A 19,933-nucleotide genomic window follows, 5' to 3' on the forward strand; every position below is an offset into this window, starting at 1 on the left:
GGTATAAGCAAGCAAAGCTTTTCACCACCTCTCGAGGCAGGAACAATATCCATATAGTAGGTCTCTTACAAAGATGGTTCAGCCTGAATTACCGAGCCATGGAATTTCAGCCATAATAGCTCTGAGTTCATTTCCCTTCTCTAATATGTGTGACTTTGGACAATTCGGTTACCCTTTTTACCCAAGGGAATTAGGAATGATAAAATTTGTAGAGCAAATCTGGTCTTTTGAAGAATGTTCAGTTGCCATGCTTGCTGACTGCCCCATGCAAAGCATCTTCATGGTAATTTGAGCACATGCAGATAACTTCTGCCTACTTCAACTATGTATGACATTGTTGTGATATGTCCTTCGCCCCACCCCACTGCCTCCTGAGCCAGAAAACTTCTTGTGCTAAAGGGTCAACCCTTCTGCTCTTTTGGCTTCAAAGTATAAGAACTATTTTGAACTGCACCCAGGAGAGTTCATAGAAAATTTATTCCTTAGTGATCCCATTCAGTCATGAGCAAATGTCCTACCTAATCAAGTCTGTGCCTGAGATAAGACCACCTCTCTTTTTTTTGTTTTTCCTCAATTAAGTGCCTGAGCATCCATCTTGAGAGGGACAAATCTAAGCTGTCTTGTGAGTCCAGGGAAGTCAGAAAGATCACAGTATCTACTAGAATAGTTGATCATGCTTAGATCAACAAGAACAAAAGTGGGCTGGTGCCAAGGAAAGAACTGGCATTGGAGAAAGAAGAACCACTGGAAAAGATCATAGTTGGTATGCTTGGCATTTGATCTGACTATTCAGTAAAGGTGAAATGTGAAACGGCTAATTAAAAGAATTGCCAAACTCTGTTAGGTCCAGGTAACACCCTATTAGCTTCCCAGTAGATTGTAATCTGGCTATAAATTGAATTTATGAATCTTGTTTAAAATTCTATTAATACAGTATGTGATTTTCTTACACTTAACATTGATTTCTATGTAGGATTAAAATACCCTGTACTATGACTAATTCATACTGGTTATTTCTTTTACTTCCAATTTCCTTTTGAGGAAAACCCTAGACCAGAGCCACAAATAAAATTGTACCCAGTAGGGGTGTTGAGCCAATAAATGCAAGAACTGGAGGGTCTACTTTCCCTATGAAAAAGTCACATTTCCTCAGAGCAGAACCCTGGACAAATTACAATGACACATGAAGGACAGGAATTGGAAATTCCCTGTGGCCCTCACTGAATGCTACTCCTAGCTAGACTCTATGTCAGGCTTGTCTTCTCTCATATCCTAAGATTTAAGGGAAAACATGTGGCTTACATTGGCTATTTCTTTGTATATCAGATATCTGTAACTACAACCAGTGAATTTCAGAAAAAGAAAGATTGATAGAGAATTTTAGCGTAATGGAATACTACTATGCGGTAAGAAATGATGACCAGGTTGATTTTAGAAAAACATGGAAAGACTTATATGAAAAAATAAAGAGTGAAATGGGAAGAACCAAGAGAATATTATATGTGATAACAGCCCTATTGTTTGAAGAATACAACTAAATTATTTTGAGTATTATAAATATTCAGACCAACTACCAAGGACCTATGAAGGGAGACGCTATCTACCTCTAGAGAAAGAACTGGTTATGCTTGTGTGGGTGTGTGTGTGTGTGTGTGTGTGTGTGTGTGCGTGTGTGTGTGTGTGTGTGTGTGTGTGTATGTGTGCATTCTGTATCAAATGGTGGCCTTCTCTAGTGCCAGGTGGGGAGGGAGAAAGGGAGAAAATTCAGACCTTAAAATGTAAATAATAATAATAATATAAATACATTTTTTTAAAAAGATAAAGAATTTTAAATAAATTAGATATATAAATTTAGAAAAATAAAGAAAAGACCTCAAGAGCTCATCCCATTCAGTTAGATATGGGAGGATGGCATAGTGATTAAAGAGTTGGCCAAAAGCTCCCACATCTGACATAAAATGAATGTGTGACCCCGGGGCAAGTCACTTGATCTCATAGTGCTCTTGGTAATTCTCTAAGACTATAAATTGCCAAAAATGTTTGGGTCTGACTCGATAAGGAGAGTTTCTTTATTTAAAACTTCCTTATACCAAAAATCACAGATTCAGTCCTATCCACATTTTGTGGATGAGGCAACCAAGGTATAATATGATCATGACATTAAAAATTTTAACTTTTATAAATTTAATTTTAATACAGGGACATGCCTTAATAAGTTGGATATGGCATTTTGGTGGATGACCCTGCCTTGTAAGGGAAATGATTATTAATAACCAATGATCTGAGGAGATTCAGACTTTTCACTCTTTTTCTAAACTCCTTACTTCAAGGCTCAGTCACTGAAGGATGGGACATGTGAAAGCAGATGGAATTAACTTTTTCCCCAATCTAGGTATTGCTACACCATCCAGCCTTACAAGGAATTTAATCTAAGGTGAAACTCTAGTCCATAGTGATCTACTCAGGCTTAGATAGGGGATAGAGATCTTTCGTCTAAATTGCCCAAGGCTGGGCATGATTTGGAAATAAATGGCATGTCCCCTAGCCCTTCATTAGACTAAGTCCACTTCACATTATAATATTCATTCTATTTCATTATTTATTAAGAAATCAGAATTGATTGCTACCCTCAGGAACACTCACCCTTCAGAGGACATATAAGCATTGAGTGGGTTCTATGAAGGTTCTTTGGCATTCGAGAATGTCACTGACCCTTTAATTAATAATACGCTAGCATTATTAATAAAATCGTTAATTACCCAGAAACTATGTCTCTTGAACTTTTTTAAACTGTCGTACTTGCATAAGACATTCTTTGACATCACTGTTGGATAGACCTTGGGTCTCATCTGAAGTCTTATCTACTAAAACAGTAAATAAGGAGTGAATGGTTTAGGAGTGCCACCTAGCGCCTAACTTAGAAATTTCAGCTATGTTTCACAGGGCAGGAATTAATCAATAAACAGGTGTCTATTAAGCATCTATTAATATCCAAAGGATATTTTAAGTTTTCAACAAAAATACAGTCATACTTGACATCTAGCTGATCCAGCATGAACCACTAGTTCACAGTTTCAATATTAAATCAGATTAGATTCCTTTAGATAACACCCTCAAATGTTACTTGTACTTTGAGGGTCTGTCAATAACTTCTCAAACTTTCTGGTTTGCAATATCTTTGAGAAACTGGGGTTGTCAGTGGTTGTTGCAACAAGTGGTCTTCTAAAATCACTGTGGAACAAGAAATAAGGGTGGTGATGTCCTATGTTATTCTAAGGTTTGAGAAGCCTTTCACATATTCCATTAGTAAGTAATCGTGGTTATTTAAGAAGTAAAAATGCTAGTTTTTCCTTTCAGTTTAAGTGTATTAATTTTTAAATGGCTACCAAATTGTTAGAACATAAATATTAAATTATTTGGACCTAATTATTTAACAAATGGAACTCCTAGTTAGCTGTTTTTGACCTAGGCGCCCCATTAAAAAATTATGGAGGCATTAAGGTTGCATGAACCAAGAAATCCCTGACCTATATTAATGTAGGGAACTCAGAGGATTAATTCTGGAAGCTATCAGAACACAGTTCCAAGTAAGAGAGCAAGAGGATGAGAAGGGAGGTCAGAGCATAATTTAAATGATTATTTTACCTATGAGAAAATCGAGACTCGGAGAAGTTCAATACACCTTCAAAGTCATACAGCAATTTAGTGGCAGATATACACAGGAGATGATGTAATAATGATTTCTTCTTCTCTGTTTATCCCATCATGGTGAACTGTTGGGGGTGGAAGCTCAGTTCCATGTGGACAGTCTTGGGCAGGTAAAGGTAAGGACTTCTAAACCTTAGAGTTCTCATGAAGCCCCCCAGGGAACAGCTGGGAATTGAGGTGTGAGACCTGGGCTATCTCGTGCATTTCCGCCTCTTCCCCGTGGGAAACTTGCTGGGGAAGAGCATCCCCGCCCTCAAGATTAATCCATGTTCTGAGCACACCTATTGTTGTCTAAGGGCTGAGAACAGGCACAGTATTCAGGTGCAAACTATGCGGTGAGAGCTTAAGTAGGGTCAGGAAAGCCTGAAGGCACTCTTAGCGCTGAGGGGCCCTTAGAGGACAGAAGGCCCCTCTTCCCTCTTCCCTCTCCCCTCTCCCACTCCCACTTCCACTTCTATTCTCTTACTGTAAGATCTTTGCCTCCTTGGGAAGAGGATTCCTCTCTCCTAAGGAAGAATTCACCCTGCACATGTAACCAAGACCCTGAAAAAAGCCTAACCCTTGTTCGACTCTGGAAAGTCTCTTCTCTCATACGTTTATCTGGTTTGGCCAGCCGAAGACCTGCGACAGGTAAGGAAAGACTCAGGTAGCCCTTAGGCCTCTAGGCCTGACAGTGAACCTCATACCCAACATCACAGAGAGGAGATTAGATGGAACACCACACAATCAATCAGAAATATCAGCATACCTTTAATAGTGTCATGGGTTGAGAGTTGCAAGGTACCATAACACACTTACTTGAGGCCAACAGAGGTTATGTGACTTGCCCAAGGTCACACAGAGAATAAGTGGCTGACAGAGCCAGGATATGAACCCACAACCCCTAGTTCCAAGTTTCACACTCTTTCAACTGAACTATGTTGCCTTACTTTGCAAAGCTATCTCTGGATTGAGATCATTGGTCCATTCTGTAACTGCAGTCAAGTCCTGGTCTTGCATGGCGTATTTAGGGTACTTCATCCATATCACCTCCTTGACTGGATGCCTCCTCCTCTTCCACCTAAAGCTGGGGGAGAGAATGTAGATACATAGAATTATTGTGTGCAATCAGGGTTTTTTGTTCCACCATCCTAGTGATACCTAACCTTTTCAAAATGTCAGTGCCTATTCCAGACTCCTAAGTACAATGTAGTAGACTTAGTATTTAATGGACTGTAAGAATGTATGTATATGTGTATAGACATATATATGCATATGTGTGTATATACATATGTGTATTGTATATAATGGGAGAGACAGACAGGCAGACCGCTAGGTGACACAGTGGATAGAGCACCAGGCTTGGAGTCAGGAAGGCTCCTCTTCCTGAGTCCAAATCTGGCTTCTGACACTTACTATTTGGGCAAGTCACTTAACCCTGTTTGCCTCAGTTTCTTCATCTGTAAAATGAGCTGGAGAAGTAAATGGCAAATCACTCTAGTATCTTTTTCAAGAAAACTCTAAAGAGGGTCATAAAAAGCCAGATAACTGAAAAAATGACTAAAAATAATAAAGTATATACATATATGTACACACACATATATACATTCCTTTACTTATGTATGCACATATTGTATCCCCTCAGTAGAATGTAAGCTCCCTGGGGAAAGGAGTTGATTATTTTTGTCTCTATATCCCCAGCATTGATCCCTGTGCCTTTTACATAAGAAGACTTTAATGTTTGCTGACTTGAATTTCAATGAACTTATTTTCTCTTTGATGACTAAGCCTTCTCCCTGAGCTGTGAACATTGGATGTCTCTAGACAGAGGTATAGATAGAGGTGACAAGATTTAGAGCTGGCAGAGGCCTTAGAAGTTATCTAATTTAACCTCACTATTTTACAGAGAAGAGAAATGAATCTGAAAGAAGTGAATTGATTTGTCCCAAGGCATATACACAGATAGCAAAGTTAGGATACAAATCCATGTCTCCTGACTCTAAAAGGTGTTCTTCCCACTGTACCTGAGTGTCACAGAATCACAAAGTTAGAAGAAAGCTCATAGGTCATCTAGTACAACGCATATTTCAGCAAGGATCATCTCTCAAATGCCTCTGACAAGTAGAGGGGGAGGTAGTGCCCAATGCCACCCAAGGCCCAGCATTCTCCCTACTTCATTTATGAGCATCTCCACTCAAAAAAGCTGGCTTGATTTACCATCCAATTGTGAGCTCCCTCTTTCCTTGTACTAGATCTCTGGCATTCCATACCCTCCTGAGTTTGTATTAAGACTATGTGACATCAACGAAGTTCTAGCAAAGCAGACTGAGAAGGAGCAGGCAGATAGATAGGAGGAAATTCAGTAGAAAGCAATGTCAGCAAAACCTGGAGAGGAGACAGTGTCCAAGAGAAAGCAATCAATAGTGTCAAAGGTGAAAGAGAGATCGAGAAAGATGTAGGTTAGGAAAAGGCCATTTGATTTGGCAATTAAGAGATGATTGATCAATGAGAAGAGAGCAGCTGAATGATAAAGTCAAAAAAAGCCAGACTGTAGGAGGGGAAGTAGAGCCATCTAATGTAGATGTATTTCTCAAGAAGTTCATTAAGGGGAAGAGAAATATGGGTAATCAGATCACGAAAAGTTTTGTTTTGTTTTCTTAAGGAAATGGGAGGCATGGGTATATGTTTGTAGGCAGCAGGAAATGAACCAGTAGTTAGGGAAAGACTGATGATGACAGAGGGCAGAATCTGCCGGAGAAAGAGGGAAGGGGTGGGATTAAGAATGCAGATAGAGGGGGTTTTCCTTGTCAAGAAGAGGGGTGACCTTTTCATGTGGGAAAGGGGTGAAGGAGAAGTTAGGAGAGGAAGGTATCTGATTGATGGGAGAAAAGGAGAAGATAAGAAGAATTTATTCTTCTCTTGGAAGAATAAATTGTTGTTTAGTTGTCTGTCATGTCCAACTCTTCCTGATCCCACTGGGGTTTTCTTAGTAGAGATACTAGAGTGGTTTACCATTTCCTTCTCCACCTCATTTTGAAGATGAGGAAACTGAGGCAAACAGGGCTATATGCCTTACCCAGGGTCACATAGCTAGTAAGTATAGGATTCGAACTCGGGTCTTCTTGATTCCAGGCTTGGTGCTCTATCCACTGAGTCACATGAAGAATAAATAAGACCTAGCAAACAAACTGATTAAATGGAAGGAGTAAGGGAGAAAGAAGAATCACAGATAACTAGAAGAATGACAATACCTGTATAAATAAGGAGAGAAATAGCATTTTCTAGACACCTACCATACAACCTGGAAATTTCTATACAACAATAAGCTGTTACAGTTGGCCAAGAGGGCTTCAAAATCATGATGAAAATGATGATGGTGGCAGTGGTGGTGATGGTGGTGGTGGTGGTGGTGATGGTGATGGTGGTGGTGGTGGTGGTGGTGGTGGTGGTGGTGGTGGTGGTGGTGGTGGTGGTGGTGGTGGCGGCAGCAAAGAGGAGAATTCAAGCACACACAAAAATCCATTTCTCCATCTGGAGCACTTGGGGAAAACTAGTAGCTTTGAGAAAGCAGTTTTTAAAGTTGGTGGTAGTAAAGCTCATATCTGCAGAGGGCTTTAAGGTCTTATAAAGTTCTTCCCTTCCTTCAACAATGTGAGGTAGGTAGTACAAATATTATTCCTTTCCTGCCAATGAGAATAGAATCCAAAGAAATGAAATGACTTATAATTAAGTGACAAAGTGATTAAGTGAAAGTAAGTGACAAAGCAAGTTAGTTTTGGAGCCTGGATGATTAATCCCTGGTTCCTACCATCCTCTAAAAAGTAGGATAAGCATCCTTTTTGTATATGCAAAGCTGACCCATATTGCTATGGAGATCTGAGTACTGCGCAAAACTGTCCATTAAACAGATGGAGAGATTATGAGTGACTTAGTTAAACAACCCTGTGTGTTCTTTCTGAGTTGAGCGGATATTCTTGCTATCTGATAACTGTCTAACTTCAGGTCTAGCCAAACTGCCAAGAAGGGAAGAGTTATTTCCAATTGCTTACAGCTGGTGCGCAAGGGTGGGAGTAGGGATGGGGACACTTCAATAAATATTTATTGAGTATTGTGCCAGGCACTGTGCCACATACAGCCATTCTGTTCTCTAGCTCACTTGCTGTCTGTAGAGAGGCTCAAAGAATGGTTAATTTAAACTGGGAAAGGTAGAACACTCAATCCACAACAGGACAGGGGGACAATGATGAAGGAGAGGATGATGTCAGAAATCCATCAGTCACACAACCATGTCCTAACAAGCCCCTGACAGGGTCTAGTTTCTTGAGCAAAGTATATTTGTCGTTGTTTCCCAAGAGGACAAACTGTCTGATAAACACTCCAAGAACACTTATCATTGTGAACATTCTTACCCCCTAAGGCAAACTGCAAACTTCTTGACTACTTATTTCACAAGAAAGGGAAAGTTTAAACACAGGTGTTTCTAAGGGAACATGAGGGTAATGACTAGAACACTAAAATCGTAGTCAAGAAATCCTGGGTTCAAACTCTTTCTCAAACACTTTTTCATTGTGTGATCTGGGTAGGCCCTCAGCTTCCCTGAATCTCATCTTCTAAATTTGTAAAATTGGGATAATAAAACCATCTTCCTCACAGAGTCGTTGGGAGGATCAAATGCAATCATGTATATATAACCTGGCTTCCAGTCAAGCATGGGGTGGTTTTGCATAGGGATAGTACAGTGATGAGTAAGTGGACAGAGACTGCAGCTCTGATTGGCCAAGAGAATGCTGAGAGCAATGCTAAGAACCTCTATAGAGGACTTAGTTTAATTTGTTTCAGAGACTTTAGAGACACGTGGATAGAGTAGTTCCCACGAATCAGGAGAGAGAGAGGGAGAGAGAGAGAGAGAGAAAGAGAGACACAGACACAGAGACGGAGACAGAGACAGAGACAGAGACAGACAGAGACAGAGAGACAGAGAGAGAATGAGAGAGGAATGTCTGACTTGAGCTTTCAGAGCCAAGAACACAAAAGAGAGTTGATCTCATGATGCTTTTTGACCTACAGAAGTTGCATTTCTAGATACTGTTCAGAGGGTATCTCTCTTTGTTTAAGTTGCAATCTTATCTTGCTCCCAGTTAAAGAGTTCATTTACTCTTGCGCATTCTTTGGCATACTCTAAATCTGTAGAATATCTCTGATTTCTGTTTTACTTGAATTAATGGGCTTAATTACTATTTGTTACAATTGGTCACTATTGTTACTATTTTTGATAGTCTTTTATGTAAGCCACATTTGGTGGGAAGGGACTAAGCCAGTGAATATAAGCTAGTCCATGGGCCAAATCAGATGTCAGATCATATCCATCTAAAACACCCATAAGCCTTATTCATATATTTAAATAGAACTATGTAAATATCCTGCATGTTGGCATGAAGTGAACAGCAATTGGCAGAAGCCAATGATGGGCAAATAACCACAAGGTGGTTTTGAGATGGATGGGGCTACCAATCATCAACACAGAGATAATGATACATAATGAGTATAATAGAAACCACTGAATCTGGTGTCAGAGAACCTGGGTTTGGCTCATGGGTCTGCCACTTACTCTCTGTAAAGCTTTGGATACTTTATTTCCCTTTCTGGGTTTCAATTTCTTCAACTGTAAAATGGGGGGATTGCAAAGAGATGAGAGATAGAAAGGGCTCCCCCCATATAACCAAAAGTATTCATAGTAAACTTTTTTCATGGTAGCAAAAATAACTAAAAACAAAATGGAAATGGCTGAACAAAGTGTAGCATATGAAGGGGTGTGATGATAAATGCTTAACAATTGACTCATACACATGCACATGTGTGTGCGTGTGTGTACATGTGTGTGCAAGTGTATCTGCATGTGTCTGTGTCTGTGTCTGTGTATGTGTGCACATGTGTGGATTTTTTTCCTGAGATGTAAATGCTCACATTCAAAATTTAACAATTGACTTTGGTGAGATATCGATAACCATAAGAAAAAATGCTCTAAATAATTAGGGAAATGCAAAATAAAACCACTTTGACATTCTACCTCACACCCGTTAGATGGGCAAAATTGGCATAAAAGAAAAATGGCAAATGTTGGAAAAGCACCAAGAAAACAGACACATAGAAGCACTGATACTGGAACTGTGACTTGGTCTCAGCATTCTGGAAAGTAATTTGGAGCTATGCTCCAAAGTTCCTTAACTGTGCATGCCCGTTGACCCAAGAATACCACCAAAATGATTTTTAAAAAAAAAAAAAAGATGAGAAGGTTCCATATGTATAAAAATATTTCTCTCTTTGAAGTAGAGAAAATGAAATTATGTGGTGCTCATCAGTTGGGGAATAAGTGAAAAAATGTGACATGTGGATGTAATGGAATATGCTGTTAAAAAAAATGATTGAAGGGATGCTTTTAGAGAATCCTGAGAAGACTTATATGAACTGATGCAGAATGAAGTGAGCAGAAAGAGAACAATTTATGCTACATCATTGTTGTAAAAAAAAACAATGATCAAAATCTTATGAACTCTAATTAAGGTAATGATCAACCATGAATCTAAAGGACCAGTAATAAATAATGATACCCACTTCATGACAAAGGAGCGATAGACTAATATGTAGAATGAAACATACATTTTTGGAGCCAGGAAATGTGGGATTTGTTTTGCTTGACTACACTTATTTGTTATAGTTTTTCTCTCCCACCCCAAGGAGGAGGAGGATGGGGGGATAAGGGGGGAGGAAATGTTTGATAATTTAAAAATTATTAAAATTTATTACAAATGCAGGTGAAATGCATTTATTGCAAAAATTCTGATCTAAAATGTTGGTGATCTAATTTTCTTCAACACTAATTTCATCTTTGACTTCTTTAATGTAACTTAAAATAATACAGTGTTATAAGGCATGCAAAGTGCTTTGTACATGTTCCATTTAAACCCTACATCAACCTTGTAAGGTAGGTATTATTAAACACTATTTTTTATGTAATTCTGCTTTCACTCAAAGCTAGAGTGGTTTTATAGAGGGACAGTCCAATCCTGTGTGCTATGTATGCATAGAGAAACATGACTCATAGTTGGCTAAGAAAAAGAGCACAATGCTTTAAACCTACTAAAGGATTGACTTCAGTTGATTCTAGACACTCTTTAAAGGGAAACATAGAGACAGGACCTCCAGGAAGGTGGTCAAGGAAAAGACTTTAGAATGGTGGATTGAAACCTTTAGAGCCACAGACATACAGAGCAACTGATCACATCGTGTTTTGACCTTCATGGCTTGAGTTCTAGAGATTGCTGCAAGTGTTTTGATGCGAGCTAAGACCTCATCTCACTCTCAGATGAAGAGTTCAATTACTCTTGTATATTTGCTGGTATCTGTAGAATTTACTTTAATTCTGGTTGCTATTTTGCTTGGAGTACTTTACTTGGTTTACTTATTCACTCTTTGTGAAGGTCTTTTGTGTAACTAGAGTTACAAGCCCTAGAGGTCAAGCCATATAATGTGATCAGCTCCTGTGCATGTCTATGTCTGAAGATTTCAATCTACTGTTCAAAGCCTTTTCCTTAACCACCTCCTTGGAGATCCTGTTTCTATGTACCCATTTTAAGTGTCTAGAATAAACTAGAGTTGATGGGGAAGGGTTCATCTGGGGAGTGTGAACGAAGCACCACGCTCCCTTATACGTGTGATCAGGGAAGTGTCTTTCTTTCTGAACCCTGACTTGTATCCCTAGATCAGGAAGATTTGAGGGGCAACAGATAGAAATAATTATAGCCTAAAAATTCTCTGGGAAACTCTGTGATCCTGGAATCTGCCTAGCCCTTCTCCTAGCTAGGTTGCTACTGATACCTATACAGTCTTTTTCCAACTCTCTAATGGATAAGCCAGATATCAAATTTTATTGAGTTATACCATCCAGGAGCCTTGCCTTTAAACAACTCACACACAAATATTAAATATTAAGTAGAAAACTGAAGTTCAGAGAATACAAATTACTTGCCTGTTGTGACATAGACAGAAATTTGCCAAAAGAGGATTTGAACACGTCTTTCTGACACCAAATGGAGTAAGCAGCCATCCTGTACAGCATACTACCTCACAAAGAAGTTAAAGCTTAGAATAGTCACATACATGCACCTTTTGAAGCATCTTTCTTTACTGTTCTTTTGCTGGTGTTCCATGCAGTACTCAAAATAATGCATTGTTAATGATCCGTGAACAGATGTTGTTTAGACTAGTACCTCTGCTCCTATTTTTACCTCTGTGGAGTTGCTAGGGACTTAAAAAATCATGAGAGATAGAGGGAGTGAGGGGAGGGAGAGAAAGAAAAAGAAGGAGAGGGAGAGAAACAGAAAGAGAGGGAGGGAGAGATAGAGAGACAGAAGGAGGGAGAGAGACATAGAGAGGGAGAGAGAAAAAGAGAGAGAAATTTCTAATATTCCTGGCACGAAAAAAAATGATTATTAACCCACTCTCCTTTCCTAGAGCATGGCAGGGGGAGGGGGAGGATGGGTGAAATGCAAACCCTTCCAGTGGCTTTAAATATCACCTCTATGCAGATGCCTACAAAATATTTCTATATCTTAGCTTCAGCCTCTCCCCTGAGTTTCAGCGCCATCTCACTAATGGCATATTGGGCATTTCAAAGCAGATGTCCTAAAGATAAACTGGATTCATTATCTTTCCCTCTCTTCCCTATTTGCCTGTGTCTGTTAAAGGCACCGCTATCCTCCCAATCTTCCAGGTTTTTAACCTTGGCATTATCTTGGAATCTTCACTCTCCCTCGCCTCATACAGTCATTAATTTACCAAATCATGGCATTTCTACCAAACCCACATCACTTCTCACCTAGATATTGTTATAGCCTATTAATTGGTCTTCCTGTCTAAAATCTCTCCCCACTACTTCACCAGGGATATTATGAGGATAAAATGAAAATATTTGTAACGAGCTTTGTAAGTTTCAAGATGCTGTTCAACATGCTAGATTTGTTTTTGTTTTTTATCTTATTAACCTACATGTTGACAAATCTGACCATGTATCTCCCCTACTCAACCAACTCCAGTGACTTCCTGTAATCTCTAAGATAAAACATAAATTCCTCTGTTTAGCTAACAAAGCCCCCACAACCTGTCCTAGACCTATCTTTCCAGACTCATTGGACTCATTACTCAGATCTCATCTCACTCAGATAAAGAGTTTACTCCTGTATATTTGTTGGTATCTGTAGAATTTCCTTTATGTCTGTTTGCTGCTTTGCTTGGAGTGGTTTACTTGGTTTATTTACCATTCATTGCTTGTGAGGGTCTTTTTGTGCAACTCATTATTTCCCATGATGCATTCTGTGATCTAGGTCAATAGGCCTTCTCCTTGTTCTTCACATACATCACTCATCTCCAGTCTCCATGTCTTTGTATTGGTCATCCCACATGGCTGAAAAGTACTCCCTCCTTACACACACCTCCTAGAGTACTTCTCTTCCTTTAAGGTGAAGCTTTAGCGCCCTCTTCAGCATGCAGCTTTTCCTAATCCCCTCCAACTGCTCACGGACTCAGTCTAAAATGATTATGTATTAACAATTGTATGTGTTCATATATTTATAGTATGTATTTTGCCTCCCCCATTGGAATGAAAGTTCATTGCCAATAGAGATTATTTAATTCTTTGCTTTTTTATCCTCAGGACCTAGCACTGTGCCTGGCGTATGACAGGTGCTTAAGAAATATTTGTTGATTGGTTGGTATAGCAACAGAAGCCATCACAATAGGCTAAAAATGACAAGATCTGCAGTTGACATTCCCTTTATCATCTTTTCTCTTTCTATGACCTTAAGGTGGAGCGGATCAGAGGGACACCCAAGGGTGAGAGTGAAGAGTAAAGAGGGGTGGGGGACAGGGAGGAACAAAGGAAGGATCCAACCACAGTAGTTGTTGAGTCTCAGGTGGGAAATTCTCTGAGTCATGACAGCATTGGAGGAATGATCCTACAAATGGCTACCCTCATGACCTCGCACTCAGATCATGCCAGGTTCTTGTCACTTCTCCTTGTTCCAAATAGGATCCCCAAATAGGGTTACATCCTTTGCATAGCAGAGCAACTTGGCTGTGTAGATAAGGGCCAAGGATTTTATGGAAAGGGGTAGGATATCTAGGAGATGCATTTAATTAGATTCCTACTTACTTCTGATATCATAGGCAGGGACTAGTCTGAAAGCCTGAGTACAGTGTGAGGATAGAAATTTCCTGCTTGAAAAATATTAACATGTAAGTTTCCATGTATAGAAGATTCCCAAAAAGAAATGCAGGAGAATGGGGCATGTGCAGAGCATAGGCACTCTAGACTCTTGAACTTTGAGCCTCCTGGATTTCAGAAAAGTCCCAGAAAACCAGAGGAAGCAACTAATTGGCACAGTGGATAGAGTACTGGACTTGGAGTCAGAAGACCTGAATTAGAATTCTGCTTCAAACACTTACTAGTTGTGTGATCCTGGGCAAGTTACTTAACATTGCCTGCCTCAGTTTCCTCATCTATAAAATGGGGATAATAATAGCACCTACTTCACTGTAAGCACCACATGGAATAATTGCAAGCACTTAAAAATATCTCCATAAATAGTGAACTTTAAAAATATCAGTAGGGGGGTGGAGCCAAGATGGCGAAGTAGAAAGACGCACATACACATAGCTCCAAACACACAAACCACAGAACAGCCAGAGGGGACCAAGCCAGGGCGAATTCTGCACCCAGAGACCACGGAGTATTGGAGCAAGGGACATTTCTGCTCCGGAGAGACCTGCGGACCTCTTGCGGGGAGTCCTTCACGCCGCGGACTGGGCGCCGGGACGGGGAGCGGAGTGTGGCCCTGCCGCGGCCGCGACACTGAGGGGAGGAGATCCGAGAGGACTACGGAGACGGGATCTCCAGCGGCCACGCAGGTCCCCCCACCCACAGAGGGACCTGCAAACCTCTTGCAAAAGGTCCGTCGCGCTGCAGACGCGGAGCCCAGCCCGGACCTGCAGCGGCGGTGGCGGGCGCCGAGAGGCACAGATCTGAGAGGGCTCCGGAGGCGGGATCTTCAGCGGCGGCACGGGCCCCCCCACCAACAGGTGACTGACGGGGGTGGGTGAGAGAGTCTCTTTGGCGGGTTGAGAGGGGAATGGGGTGCCCCCAAGGCTCGGGCCCCCCTGGGAGGTGGGGGCTGAGAGGCGGCTGCGGACGGGGGCTCCCCAAACGGGCAGGAGCCTGGATCCATTGTGGAAGGTCTGTGCATAAACCCCCAGAGGGAACTATGCCTGAGAGGCGGCCCTGCCCCTGACCACCTGAACTTAATTCTCACACTGAAAAGCAGTCCTGCCCCTGCCAAAAATCCTAAGGCGGGAAGCAGCATTTGAATCTCAGTCCCCAAACGCTGGCTGGGAGGACCAGGAGGCGAGGTGGGTGTGAGGAGAACATTCAGAGGTCAGGCCACTAGGTGGAGAAAATGCCAAGAAAAGGGAAAAGAAATAAAACTATTGAAGGGTACTTTATCGGAGAAAAGACACTTCCTCCCTTCCTTTCTGATGGGGAGGAACAATGCTTGCCATCAGGCAAAGACACAGAAATCGAGGATTCTGTGTCCCAGCCCACCCAATGGGCTCGGGCCATGGAAGAGCTCAAGAGGAATTTTGAAAATCAAGGTAGAAAGGTGGAGGAAAGACTGGGAAGGGAAATGAGAGGGATGAGGGAGAAGCATGAAAAGCAGATCAGCTCCCTGCTAAAGGAGAACCAAAAAAATCTTGAAGAAATTGGCACCTTGAGAACTAGCCTAACTCAGCTGGCAAGGGAGGTGCAAGGGGCCAATGAGGAGAAGAATGCTTTCAAAAGCAGAATTAACCAAATGGAAAAGGAGATTCAAAAGCTCACTGAAGAAAATAGATCTTTCAAATCTGGAATGGTACGGATGGACGCTAAGGACTTTTCGAGAAAGACAGATATCTCAGAACATACCGCGCAGATTCGAAAAATGGAAGATAATGTGAAATATCTTATTGGAAAAACAACTGACCTGGAAAATAGAATCAGGAGAGACAATGTAAAAATTCTGGGACTACCTGAAAACCATGATCAAAAGAAGAGCCTAGACATCATCTTCCATGAAATTATCAAGGAAAACTGCCCTAAGATTCTAGAACCAGAAGGCAAAATAAATATTCAAGGAATCCGCAGAACACCGCATGAAAGAGATCCAAAAAGAGAAACTCCTAGGAGCATTGTGGCCAAATTCCAGAATTCCCAGGTGAAAGAGAAAATATTGCAAGCAGCTAGAAAGAAACAATTCAAGTATTGTGGAAATACAATCAGGATAGCACAAGATCTGGCACCCTCTACATTGAGGGATAGAAGGGCATGGAATAGGATATTCCAGAAGTCAAAGGAACTAGGACTGAAGCCAAGAATCACCTACCCAGCAAAACTGAGTATAATACTTCAGGAGAAAAAATGATCTTTCAATGAAATAGAAGACTTTCAGATTTTCCTGATGAAAAGACCAGAGCTGGAAAGAAAATTTGACTTTCTAACACAAGAATGAAGAGAACCATGAAAAGGCAAACAGCAAAGAGAAATCATAAGGGACTTAGTAAAGTTGAACTGTTTACATTCCTACATGGAAAGACAATATTTATAACTCTTGAAACATTTCAGTATCTGGGCACTGGGTGGGAGTACACACACACACACATGCACACACGCACACATACATACAGACAGAGTGCACAGAGTGAATTGAAGAGGTTGGGATCATATATTAAAAAAAAAAATGAAATCAAGCAGTGAGAGAGAAATATTGGGAGGAGAAAGGGAGAAGTTATATGGGGCAAATTATCTCTCATAAAAGAGGCAAGCAAAAGACTTATTAGTGGTGGGATAAAGAGGGGAGGCAAGAGAAAAACATGAGGTCTACTCTCATCACATTCCACTAAAGGAAAGAATATAATGCACACTCATTTTGATAGGAAAACCTATCTCATTATACAGGAGAGTGGGGGACAGGGGCACAAGCAGGGTGGGGGGGAAGATGGAGGGGAGGGCATGGGGAGGAGAATGCAATACGAGGTCAACACTCATGGGGAGGGAAAGGACCATAAGAAAATAGAAGTAAAGGGGGACAGGATAGAATGGAGGGAAATATAATTAGTCCTATACAACACAACTAGTATGGAAATCATTTGCAAAACTAAACAGATATGGCCTATATTGAATTGCCTGTCTTTCAAGGGGAAGGGGTGGAGAGGGAGGGAGCTAAGGAGGTTAGAACTCAAAGTGTTAGGACCAAATGTAATGTTCTTACCACTGGGTAACAAGAAATACAGGTTAAGGGGTCAAGAAAGCTATCTGGTCCTACAAGACAAAAGAGAAGACGGAGACAAGGGCAGGGAGGGAGGATAGAGGAGAGAGCAGATAGGTCACAGGGGCAATTAGAAAGCTCGGGTTTGGGGGGGGAGGGGATAAAAGGGGAGAAAATTTGTAACCCAAAATTGTGTGAAAATAAATGTAAAAAATTAACAAAAAAAATAATAAAAATAAAAAAAAATATCAATAGTTAGCTATCATGCTAGTCACTGTTCTAAATTGCTGAGGAACAAATGAGATGCTCCATCCCCTTCAAAATATGACACCCTGTACAATCTGCTCCAAAATTAAGAGATAATTTCTATCAATAATCCCCTTGTGAGGTGGTGATGATTCTGGTATTTGATGCTGGAAATTTCCTTCCCCCTTCAAAGCATAATTGGATGTTGAAGTAGCCACTCAGTAGCACTTCTCATCTGTGACCTGTGTCTTACTCACCATTCATGCCCCAAGCATGACCAAGACCAGGAGTTTGAAATGATGACTGCTGTTATCAACAGTATTTTAGTTGCTATTATCCACCTGCAAAGCTCTTCATGGTTTCATAGAATTTCTTTATGACTGACACCACTTGTAGAACCGAAAAATGACCAGTCCAAAGTAAGAACACCCATCCTTAGCCCTCTCTCATACTCTCTGCTGGCAGTTGTGCAAGCTCTGAATGATTCAGACTGAGACTGCTTTTCCCCAGGGACAGTTTACATTCACATGTGTTTATTTTCCCATAGTCAATGCCTTTTGATACTGAATGATATCCCAGAAATTTGGGCCATCTACTCATTGTCCTGTCTACTTTCAGGAGTTAAATCAACAGCCAAAAGGAAAATTCTTTACTTTCTCCAGAAAACATGAGGATTGAGAATCCTGGGTTCCACTAGGGCAGAAGTAACCAAAATGTAATTTGTATATTAGGTATACTAATATTTCCATAGAAAAGGCCACATGCCAGTATGATCAATATGACAAAAAGCCCTGAGTGATGATTATGTGAGACAGATATGAAGAAAAAGACAGAGGCCTTTTAGAAATAAAAGAAAATTGAAAAGTAAGCAGTATGAGTGAATAAAAGAGGCTGAGATGTTCTGAAAAACTGAGATGTCTAGAGATATTCTGAAAGACTCAGAACCAGAAGAACACGAGAACAGATTTGACTTTGAGGGAAAAAAAATTACTTCACATGACGGGTCTCAGTTTCTCCATTTTCAAAATGTAGGGGTTGGAGTAGATAATCTTATCATCTGTTACAGCTCTGTCATGCTTCAATTAAAAGAAAAATAGCAGTTCATTTGAAAAAGATAAGAAAGCATTCAGTGGACTGCGAACTAAACAGGAGTCAACTATGTGATATGACAAAGACAAAAGCTGATATGATCCTGGATTGAAGGACATTTGTTTCAGTCATTTTCATTTGTATCTGACTCTTCATGACCTCATTTGGGGTTTTCTTGGCAAAGTTACTGTAGTGGCTTACCATTTCTTTCTTCAGCTCATTTGACAGATGAGGAAACTGAGACAAACACAGTAGAGTGATTTGCCCAGGGTCAGACAGCTAGTAAGTGTCTGAGGCTGGATTTGAACTCAGAAAGAGGCGTTTTCCTGACTCCAGGCCTATACTCTATCACTATGCCCAGGATAAGGGAATGATAGTCTGCCCTGGCCTGACTAAATCTGGAACATTGCGTGTTCTTTGTGTTACATTTTAGGAAAGACACTGATAAGTTAATGAGTAACAGAGAAAGGAAGACAGATTTGTTAAGGACCCCAAGTTAATGCCACATTAGGATTCTTTGAAAGAACTGGGGTTGAAGACAAGATTTAAGACGGGCCTTGATCACTTTCTTCAAGTATTTGGAGAGTTGTTCCATGGAAAAGGGATTTGATTTGCTCCAGAGAGAACAAGGAGTCATGAGCAGTTGAAAAGGGTTAAATTTAGGCTTAGTGTAAGTTTAAAACTTGCTAACGACTGCAGCTATTTCAATACAGGATGGGCCACATAGAGAGGTGGTAAGTTCACTACCCCTTGAGATCTTCAAACAGAAGTTGCACGTATAAACACTTATCACATATGAATACTTATCATGTATGTTTTAGGGGGGATTCTTATCAAGATCCAGGTTGGCCATTCTTCTCCTCTTCGAGAACCAATCACTACCAACAACAACAAGGTTGGAAAAGTAGGGTATGGTAATAATGTAGAGGGCCTTGAATGCCAGACTGAGAATTCTGTTTGGCCTATTTTTTCCTTGTAGACAAAGGGAAGTCACTGAAAAATTTTTGAATGCGGGGGTGGCATAACATTCAGATTGGAGCTAAAGAAAAACTGGTCTAGCACTAACGTGGAAAATGAATTTTCCTTCTGCCCAGATAGGAGAAACTGAAAGCAGACACAGACTGCTTAGGCTATTGCATCAGAAAGGTAAAGGATGAGCCAGGTTGGTTGGTGGCCATAGGAATAGAAAGGAGAGTCTTAATTACTCAGTGACAAAAGATTAGCTCCGGTACTGGACTAGGGCCAGAAGGAAGAATGGATTTGAGAAAAGGACAAAGTAACCCGGTGATTGACAGCAAAAAAGGAGCTGGCAAACAAGGTGAAACCATGAGTGACTGATTCTTTAAACTAAATCTAATTGCAGGAGGAAAGAGGACACACCCAGAACTTTAACTGTAGATACAGACCACCGTGACATTTCTGGCCACTGGAGCAGAAGAGTGAGTCAAACCGTTGAATGTCACAGGAAGGCCTGGAAGGGACGGCCCTGTGTGAAAAGAGTGATGAGGCCCTTGAGGGTTGATTTTCAAAATGGAAATCTTTTATGTCTCAGTTGGTGA

At 40.7% G+C, this 19,933-nt stretch overlaps 1 long non-coding RNA gene across 1 annotated transcript; it reads right to left on the reverse strand.

Moving 5' to 3' along the window:
• Positions 1–4,438: 4,438 nt before the first annotated feature.
• Positions 4,439–19,563, reverse strand: LOC140529837 (uncharacterized). Its single transcript, XR_011975701.1, has 2 exons — positions 17,543–19,563; positions 4,439–4,774 (listed from the first exon to the last, which is right to left on the reverse strand). It is a non-coding gene; the product is annotated as an uncharacterized lncRNA (long non-coding RNA).
• Between the last annotated feature and the right edge of the window lie 370 nt (positions 19,564–19,933).

Source organism: Notamacropus eugenii, chromosome 2 (assembly GCF_028372415.1).
Source record: "Notamacropus eugenii isolate mMacEug1 chromosome 2, mMacEug1.pri_v2, whole genome shotgun sequence".
Taxonomy (NCBI): domain Eukaryota; kingdom Metazoa; phylum Chordata; class Mammalia; order Diprotodontia; family Macropodidae; genus Notamacropus; species Notamacropus eugenii.